Source organism: Lepus europaeus, chromosome 16, assembly GCF_033115175.1.
Source record: "Lepus europaeus isolate LE1 chromosome 16, mLepTim1.pri, whole genome shotgun sequence".
NCBI classification, from domain to species: Eukaryota; Metazoa; Chordata; class Mammalia; order Lagomorpha; family Leporidae; genus Lepus; species Lepus europaeus.
Genome location: NC_084842.1, coordinates 12,712,190 through 12,722,382, shown reverse-complemented (window position 1 = coordinate 12,722,382; position 10,193 = coordinate 12,712,190).

The window sequence follows — 10,193 nt, the reverse complement described above, 5'->3', positions numbered from 1 at the left end:
AGATGTCTTGCCCTTTGTACACTGACCCCTGGCCAGAAGGCACCCTGGGGAGCTGTCCCGGGGCTCCTTGAGGGCTTTTCTTTTCTTTTTCTTTTTGACAGCCAGAGTGGACAGTGAGAGAGAGAAGAGAGAAAGGTCTTCCTTTGCCGTTGGTTCACCCTCCAATGGCCACCGCGGCTAGCGCGCTGCTGCCGGCACACCGCGCTGATCCGAAGGCAGGAGCCAGGTGCTTATCCTGGTCTCCCATGGGGTGCAGGGCCCAAGGACTTGGGCCATCCTCCACTGCACTCCCGGGCCACAGCAGAGAGCTGGCCTGGAAGAGGGGCAACCAGGTGCCCCGACCGGGACTAGAACCCGGTGAGCCACGGCGCCAGCCTCCTTGAGGGCTTTAAGTCAGCCTCCTACTTGCTGGCTGCTGAATGGGTGCTGTTGGCTAAAGCACTTTTTGGGTGGAGAAAACTAGGCTTAGCAATCTACGAATGAGAATGACGGTGTGAGGTGTGCTAATTTGGACCTTCCATTTTGCAGCTAAAAAGAGATTCCTACCTTTAAGAAATTGCTTTGCAACTTGACAAACCGGTTTTAGTAACTTGGTTCTGGGTGAGTGACCTCAAAACCAATTTTATTTCCTTCCTGCCTCTCTGGTAGCCCTTTTCATAGATTTTTTTTTTTTTAAGATTTATTTATTTGTTTGAAGGTAGAGTTACAGAGAGAGAGGGCAAGACAGAGGGATAGTCCATCCGCTGGTGCCACCTGAAATGGCCACAATGGCCACATCAGCCAGGACTGCAGCAGGCTGAAGCTAGGAGCCAGGAGCTTCCCTCAGGTCTCCCACATGGTATGCAGGGGCCCAAGGACTTGGGCCATCTTCTGCTACTTTCCCAGGCCATTAGCAGGGAGCTGGATCAGAAGTAGAGCAGCCAGGACTCAAACCAGGGCCCATATGGGGCGCAGGCATCTCAGGCAGCAGCTTAACCAACTGTGCCATAGCTCTGGCCACAGGTTCTTTTCATTTTTTTATAGTTTTTTTTTTTTTATTTGTTTGAAAGACAGAGTTACAGAGAGAGAGGGAGAAACAGAGAAATCGGTTTGCTGGTTCACTCCCAAAATGGTTGCAACAGCCAGGGGTGGGCCAAGCCGAAGCCAATAGCCTGCAGCTCTATCCAGGTCTCCCAGGTGAGTGACAGGGGCCCAAGCACTTGGCCATCCTCTGCTGCCCTCCAAGGTGCATTAGCAGGAAGCTGGACGTGAAGCAGCTGGGACTCAAACTGATGTAGGCAGGTAGAGAGGATAAGATTGATTAGATTTGTGAGCTGGACGACCATACCTTCACCACGCTCTGCTGTGTGACCTCATTTGTGTGTTCTCCTGCCAATCAAGCTACGTAACCACGCCCCTTTGCAAGTGGATAAAAAGCCTGGAACACAGTGAACGTGGCCCTTTTTACCCTTTTTACCCCTTATTGCCCTTTGTTGCCCATGTTGCATCAAGCCTTCAGGCTGCCCGTTCTCTCTGCCTTCATTTCGCTACTTGTGCTAAGCTACTTGTGGCTGCTCATGGCTCCTGGCCTGCTCTCTGCTCGGTGTGGATCCCAACTTCGTCTCTAGACTTCTCTTTCTCCATTAGATAAAGCCTTCACTCCTCTATACATTTCTCTCACTAAATAAAAAGCTTAAGAAACTTACCATGCTGCCTGGTCTATTTGAGCCAGTATTCAGACTTCTCTGAATCCGTGGCAAGAACCCACACAGCTTATTGCAGAAATATTGATAAGCGGCCGGCGCTGCGGCTCAATAGGCTAATCCTCTGCCTGCGGCGCCGGCACACCAGGTTCTAGTCCCGGTCGGGGCACCGGATTCTGTCCCGGTTGCCCCTCTTCCAGGCCAGCTCTCTGCTATGGCCCGGGAGTGCAGAGGCGGATGGCCCAAGTCCTTGGGCCCTGCACCCGCATGGGAGACCAGGAGAAGCATCTGGCTCCTGGCTTCAGATCAGTGCAGTGCACCGGCAGCGGCAGCCATTGGAAGGTGAACCAACGGCAAAGGAAGACCTCTCTCTCTGTCTCTCTCACTATCCACTCTGTCAAAAAAAAAATAATAAAAGAAATATTGATAAGCAATACGGTTTCAAAACTGGCATCCATGTGGGATGCGGGCATCACAGGTGGTAGCTTAACCTGCTGTGCACAGTGCCTGCCCCCTCTTATAGATGCTGGCTAGCACCTCGTGTGTTCTGGAGTAGCCGCCCTTTGTGGATTTGGGAAAGTTGGCCTTTTGGGCCCTGACGAGGGGAAACAGGCCTCCAATAGAGGCAGGACTTGATTGAAGAGGTGCTCCCAAGAAACCCAGGTAGAAGCCTGCCGTCCACCCTGGTGCACCCTGGTGTTTTTATCTATCTTCTTATTAGTGCTGTTCACGTTGTGGTTGTGATTTTTGTAGAGAACTGATATGTGTGTTTCGCATTTGTCTGTTACTTGTCCTGTCTATATGGTAAATGTTCCCTATTATTTATTTCCAATTGGCATACAGAAAATGAGCACTCTGCATAAGTTAAACTGAAATTAACCCAAATGTCTTTCAGCTCATGTGACAAGTAAATCTCTGGTTAATAGGTTGTTTTAAAGTTGTTGGTAAGAACAAAGCAGCCGGCACCGCGGCTCAACAGGCTAATCCTCCGCCTTGCGGCACCGGCACACCGGGTTCTAGTCCTGGTTGGGGCGCTGGATTCTGTCCTGGTAGCCCCTCTTCCAGTCCAGTTCTCTGCTGTGGCCCAGGAGTGCAGTGGAGGATGGCCCAAGTGCTTGGGCCCTGCACCCACATGGGAGACCAGAAGAAGCACCTGGCTCCTGGCTTCGGATCGGCACGATGTGCCAGCCGCAGTGCGCTGGCCGCGGCAGCCATTGGAGGGTGAACCAACGGCAAAAGGAAGAACTTTCTGTCTCTCTCTCTCACTGTCCACTCTGCCTGTCAAAAATAAAAATAAAATAAAATTAAAAAAAGAACAAAGTAATGGGGGACTGGTGCTGTGGCTTAGCAGGTAAAGCCGCCGCCTGCAGTGCTGGCATCCTGTAAGGGCTCTAGTTCCGGTCCTGGCTGCTCTTCTGATCCAGCTCTCTGCTTTGGCCTGGGAAAGCAGTGGATAATGGCCCAAGTCCTTGGGTCCCTGCACCTGCTTGGGAGACCCAGAAGAAGCTCCTGGCTCCTGGCTTCGGATCAGCATAGCTCTGGCCGTTGCAGCCATCTGGGGAGTGAACCAGCAGTTGAAAGACCTCTGCCCCTCTGTGTAACGCTGCCTTTCAAATAAGTAAATAAATCTTTAAAAAAAAGAACAAAGTAATGATGTTATCAGAATTGTTAACATATTTTGAACCTGAATGTGCTGGCCAAGCAAAAGTGGTACTTATTTTGTTTAGATATTTTTAAATCATGAAATTATAACTTTGGCCAAATAACGCAGGTGAAGATATGGTACAGTGTTCATTGTTTCCTATGTATATGGATAAGGTACAATTTAGTTTTCAGAGTTTGTCTTTGACAAGAAGACAACCATGTTTGTTTAATATTTTAGTTTCTTAAGTAATCTAATTGTTAAAAATAAATTGGGTAAGGGGCCAGTGTTGTGGCACAGCAGTTTGAGCCGCTACTTACACCATTGGTATCCCGTATGTGAGTGTTAGTTCAAGACCCAGCTGCCCCACTTCCAATCTAGCTCTCTGCTATGGCCTGGGAAAGCAGTAGAAGATGGCCCAAGTCCTTGGGCCCCTGCACCCACATGGGAGACCCGGTAGAAGCTCCAGGTCCTGGCTTTGGATTAGCCCAGCTCTGGCTGTTGCAGCCATTTTTGGAGTGAACCAGCAGATGGAAGATCTCTCTCTCTCTCTGATTGGTCAGTGACTGGGCCAGCATGCTTCCTTTGGAATGGCAAAGGTGAGCTCCAATCTGTGTGGGGTTGAAGGTACTGGAAATTAATTTATTGATCTGGAGCCAGTGTTGTGGCATAGCAGGTAAAGCCACTGCCTGCAGTGCTGGCATTCCATATGGGCACTGGTTCGATTCCTAGCTGCTCCTCTTCCAATCCAGCTCCCTGCTAATGTGCCTGGGAAAGCAGCAGAAGGTGGACCAAGTGCTTGGGCTCCTACACCCATGTGGGAGACCCAGAAGAGGCTCCTGTCTCCTGGCTTCAGATAGGCCCAGCTCCATCCATTGCGGCCACTTGGGGAGTGAACCAGCAGATGGGAAGACCTCTCTCCCTCTGCCTCTCTATAACTCTGCCTTTCAAATAAATAAATAAATTTTTAAAAAGAATTTCTTTGATCAGGGCCCATGAGTTCCTGTAAAAGTTCTCAGAATAGAGGCTACCATTGAGATGTTACTGTAAGGCCAGGTCTCTTGCCTTTGTGTCACTCCTCTAATTTAATGGGTTTATCTTTATAGAGGAACTGCAAGCTAAGGGTGAGATAGATATTGGGGCCCGATAAAGTGAACATCAAAGGCATTAGGGGTAAGGAGCTTGGCTTCATCCACAGGACACTATTTTAAGAACCACTGATCTGGCCGGCACCGTGGCTCACTAGGTGCCAGTACCCCGGGTTCTAGTCCTGGTCAGGGCGCTGGATTTTGTCCCGGTTGCTCCTCTTCCAGTCCTGCTCTCTGCTGTGGCCCAGGAGGGCAGTGGAGGATGGCCCAAGTGCTTGGGCCCTGCACCCACATGGAAGACCAGGGGGAGGCACCTGGCTCCTGGCTTCAGAGCTGTGGAGGCCATTTGGAGGGTGAACCAATGGAAGGAAGACCTAAAATAACCTCAAATGTCTCTGTCTACATTATCTATTACATAACCATAATGCCATAATGTCTTCATAGCTTGTGTCATTTCCTGAAAATATTATGTTGGTTTCCTTCTCGGTCTCCCTCTTACTCAAGGTTGAGAGAGAGAGAGAATGTAGTGAGAGATTTACTGTAAGTGATTGGCTCATGCAAATCATGGAGAATGACAAGTCTGAAATCTGTAGTGTGGGTCAGTAGGCTGAAGAGCCAGGACAGCTGGTGGTGCTGATCCCGTCCAAAGGCGGTCTGTTGGAGAAGTCACTCTTGTTCTAGGAGGCTGATCTTTTCATTCTGTTTAGGCCCTCAGTTGGTTTGGTGAGAACCTCCTGCATTATGGACAGCAATCTGCTTACTCAAAGTTCAATGATTTAGGGGCGAATATTTGGCATAAAAGTTAAGATGTATATGGGATGCCTATATCCCATATTGAAGTGCCTGGGTTCAAGTCTCAGCTCTGATCCCAATTCCAGCTTCGTGCTAATGCACACCATAGAAGGCAGTGGTGATGGCTCAAGTAATTGGGTCTCAGCTGCCCATGTGTGAGACCTAGATGGAGTTTCTGGTTCCTGGCTTTGACACAGCCCCCCATTGTGGGCATTTGGGGGGTGAACCAGCAGATGGAGTCTCTCTCTCAAATACATAAAATTTTTTTAAAATTTCACTGATTTGCCAGTGCTGTGGCTTAACAGACTAATCCTCCACCTTGCGGCGCTGGCACACCAGGTTCTAGTCCCGGTTGGGGCGCCGGATTCTATCCCGGTTGCCCCTCTTCCAGGCCAGCTCTCTGCTATGGCCCGGGAGTGCAGTGGAGGATGGCCCAAGTGATTGGGCCCTGCACCCCATGGAAGACCAGGAGAAGCACCTGGCTCCTGGCTTCGGATCAGCGCAATGCGCCGGCCGCAGCAGCCATTGGAGGGTGAACCAACGGCAAAAAGGAAGACCTTTCTCTCTTTCTCTCTCACTATCCACTCTGCCTGTCAAAAAAAAAAAAAATTCACTGATTTAAATGTAAAGCTCTTCCAAAACACTCCCAAGCTGACATAAAAATCACCACTACATACTAGAGTATAAATTCCATACTGAGCAGGAATCTTACCTCATGTGTGGCTATATCTCCTGCATCAGTAACAATACCTGACACATGGTAGGTGCATCGTATTTAATATTGATTAGATGAATCAAGTCTCTAAGTCTATAACTTTGGTCCCCCCAGACATATCATGCCCTGATGAAATTGTCTCTCCCTTTTCTCCTTACTGTCATCTACATGTGGCTTACCTAATTTTCCTGTACAGCTTTGACTAATAGCTCCTAAACTAGAAACTCTGGACAACAAGTCCATATACAAGGAATTCCATAAAAATTTATATGCCATGCATTTATATACTATGCTGTATATATTACTGTAACACTCTCCTGTAGTATGTGTTTATATTCTGCTCCTTCTAAAGAGAATTTAAAATATCTAATACACTAACCAAATAACAATGTAAGAGTGAGATTATGCAAATTACAATAAATGGAAAATGCAGTGAGTGCCATGAGGTTAGAGAAAGAAAAAGTCACTGGGGATGATGAACAATGAAGCCTCTGTGGACGTCTTTGACCAGTTTACAGTCGTGAATAGCTTATATTCTTGGTCATATACTTAATTTATATGTACAATAGAGCATGGTAAGAATAGGAAGCCAAAGAACATTGATATGTAAATAAAAATTATTAGAGGACATGAAAATATTAATCCACAAATTCACAAAACTTTCCTACCAGATCACAAAGTTGCGTCCATCTGGTTAACATTCTTATCGGGGGCGGGCATTGGGTGCATCAGTGCAACTGCCACTTGGGATGCCCACATCCCATATTAAAGGACCAGGGTTCAAGTCTTGGCATGGATTCTGATTCCAGCCTCCTGCTAATGCATGCCCCTGGAGACAGTAGGTGATGGCTCAAGTACTTGGGGCTCTGCCACTCATGTGGGAGACCCAGAATGAGCTGCAGTCTCCTTTCTCCCATCCCAATCATTGTAGGCGTTTGGGGAAATGAACCAGCAAATGGAGGTCTGTACTTCCTCTCTCTTTCTCTCTGTCTTTCCCTCAAACAATTTTTTTAAAGTAGCCATCTTAACAATATTTACGGGGAGGGAAAAAAACTACAAAGATAAATTATTTTTATAAACTTAAATGTAAAAGCTGGACATAAACCTTTTGGAAAGCAAATAGCAGAGAATTTTTCTTAACCTCATGATAGGCAAAGGTTTTTTAAACAGAACATATATTGGTCTGCAACAAAACGCAAAACTTCTGTTCAGCAAAAAGTCATCAAGAAAATAAACAGGTAAGCCAGAGACTAGGATAAACATTTACAAAACATATATCTGACAGTTAGCCAGGCTAGCTCAATGTGAAAGAAAAAGAACACAATTAGAAAGATTTGAGTAGATGATTCAAAAGGGAAGGTGAGTGAATGACCGAAAAACACACAAACAAGATCTCACTATCATTAGTCACCAGGAGAACACAAATTAAAACATTCACCAGAATGGTTAAAATAAAATATAGTGACAACACCAAATGGTAGCAAGGATACAGAGACCAGATCATTCCTATGTTGCTGGTGGAAATGTGAGATGGTATAGCTACTTTGAAGAAGTATCACAATTTCTTACAAAAGTAAACACCTACTTACTGTGATACAAAAAAATTCATTCTTGGGCATTTATTCTAAAGAAATGAAAGCCTACATTCAAAGAAAAACTTGTGCACAAATATTCATAGCAGCTTTATTTCGTGATAGCTTGTACTGGAAACAGCCCACATGTCCTTCACAGGTGAATGGTTAATCATCACAAGGATGCCATTCAGCAATAAAAAGGAATGAATGTTGATTTACATAAAAACTTTTATGCCAAGTGAAAAATTCAAACCTAAATCATTGTTTGCTGTACGATTCCACTTACGAAGAGTCTTGAAATGACAAAATTAAAAAGATGGATTTTTTTCAATTATACCTCAATAAAATTGGAGGGGAAGAGAGATGGAGAACAGATAAGTGGTTGCCTGGAGGTTGGTGGTGAGGGACAGAAAGGACGGTTCCTATAGCTATAAAAAGGCAGCATAAGGCAGTGTTCGTGGCCACATCCCGTATCAGAGTGCCTGGGTTAAAGTCCCGGCTCCACTCTCAATCCCAGCTCCCTGATTCTGCAGATTCTGGAAAGCAGTTCTTTTTTCTTTTTTTTTTTTTTTTTTGGACAGGCAGAGTGGATAGTGAGAGAGAGAGAGACAGAGAGAAAGGTCTTCCTTTTTGCCGTTGGTTCACCCTCCAATGGCCGCTGCGGCTGGCACATCGTGCTATCTGAAGCCAGGAGCCAGGTGCTTCTCCTGGTCTCCCATGGGGTGCAGAGCCCAGGCACTTGGGCCATCCTCCACTGCCTTCCCAGGCCACAGCAGAGAGCTGGCCTGGAAGAGGGGCAACCGGGATAGAATCCGGTGCCCCAACCGGGACTAGAACCCGGTGTGCTGGCACCGCAAGGCGGAGGATTAGCCTGTTAAGCCATGGCGCCGGCCTGGAAAGCAGTTCTTACGGCTCAAATAATTGGGTCCCTGTCACCCATGGGAAGACCTGGATTGCATTTCTGGCTCCCAGCTTTGGCTTGGCCCAGCTGTTATGGGCATTTGGAGAGGGACCAGTGGATTGGAAGAATTCTCATCCTATCATTCTCTCTCTGACTCTCAAACAAGTACTTTTTTTTTTTTTTTTTAAGATTTGTTTTATTTATTTGAAAGACAGAGTTACAGAGATAGAAACAGAGAGAAGTCTTCCATCCGCTGATTCACTCCCCAGATGGCCGCAACGGTGGGAGCTACGCCGATCCAAAGCCAGGAGCCAGGAGCTTCTTCCGGGTCTCCCATGTGGGTGCAGGGGCTCAAGGACTTGGGTTATTTTCCACTGCTTTCCCAGGCCATAGCAGAGAGCTGGATCAGAAGGGAGCAGCCGGGACTAGAACCGGCGCCCATATGGGATGCTAGTGCTGTAGGCTGGGGCTTTAACCCGCTGCGGCACAGCGCTGGCCCCTCAAGTAAATACTTAACATAAAAGGGAACCCTACCCTTTTATACATAAAGCAGGTTGCATCACTTGTTAAGTAATAAAAACATGTTTGTGTTACGAGAATGCTTTAAGGGTCCGGTGCTGTGTTGTAGTGGGTAAAGCACCCCCTTGCTGTGGAGGCATCCCATATGGGTACCAGTTCTTGACTGCTCCACTTCTGATCCAGCTTTCTGCTATGGCCTGCGAAAGCAGCAGAAGGTGGCCCAAGTCCTTCTGCACATGTGTAGGAGACCCGGAGGAAGCTCCTGGCTCCTGGCTTCGGGTCGGCCCAGCTCCAGCCATTGCAGCCATTTAGGGAGTGAACCAACAGATGGAAAGACTCTCTCTCTCTCTCTTTCTCTCTCTCTCACTTTCTCTTGCTAACTTTGCCTTTCAAATAAATAAATAAATCTTTAAAAAAAGAGAGAATGGTTTAAAATAAACTATCTAGATTTAAAAATCTCACATCTCATACTCAGGAGGTGTTCAAAAGATTTGATTGAGAAAATGGAGAATCCTATAACCCATAGCTTAATTATCACCACCAAGAACTAAATCTTTTCAATCAATAGGATTTTACTATTCCAAAAAATTTTTTCCCATGAAGATAGGCTGTGAATCAACACACACCTTCATTGTCAGGCTTAGAGGCTTCCTAAAATCTGTTTATCCAAATAAAGAGTTTCTTATCTGGCTCCATGTCTCCTTCTCACGCATGCAGAATTTGCACTGATCAATTGGGCAAATCTCCTTCCTTCTATAAACAGCCAAATCTGCCTTCAAGCCCAAAAAGACTAATACCATAAATGCTCCCTGATCTGTGGTAACTAACAGAGTACCTAAAGGGAAATCTATTGTGAAATTGACACTTTGAGATGCAGTGATTTTGAACAGCCCTTGTCTCAACTGTTCAGGAACAGTGTTTTGTGTTCTTTTTTAACTATTTGTTGAACTCTTTACTTAGTGTAGGGTTAATTGTATGTGTTAATTGAAAATAGATCTTTGTGAAAAATAAGAATGAAATAGGAGAGGGAGGAGGAAGAAGGATGGGAGTCCACGCAGGCGGGTAAAGTGGGAAGAATCACTATGTTCCAAAATGTATATATGAAATGTATGAAATTTGTGTACTTTATTTTTTAATTAATTTTTTTACAGATAGAGAGACAGAAAGAGAGGTCTTCCTTCCCTTGGTTCACCCCCCAAATGGCCACCATGGCCGGAGCTACGCCGATACAAAGCCAGGAGCCAGGTGCTTCCTCCTGGTCTCCCACACGGGTGAAGGGG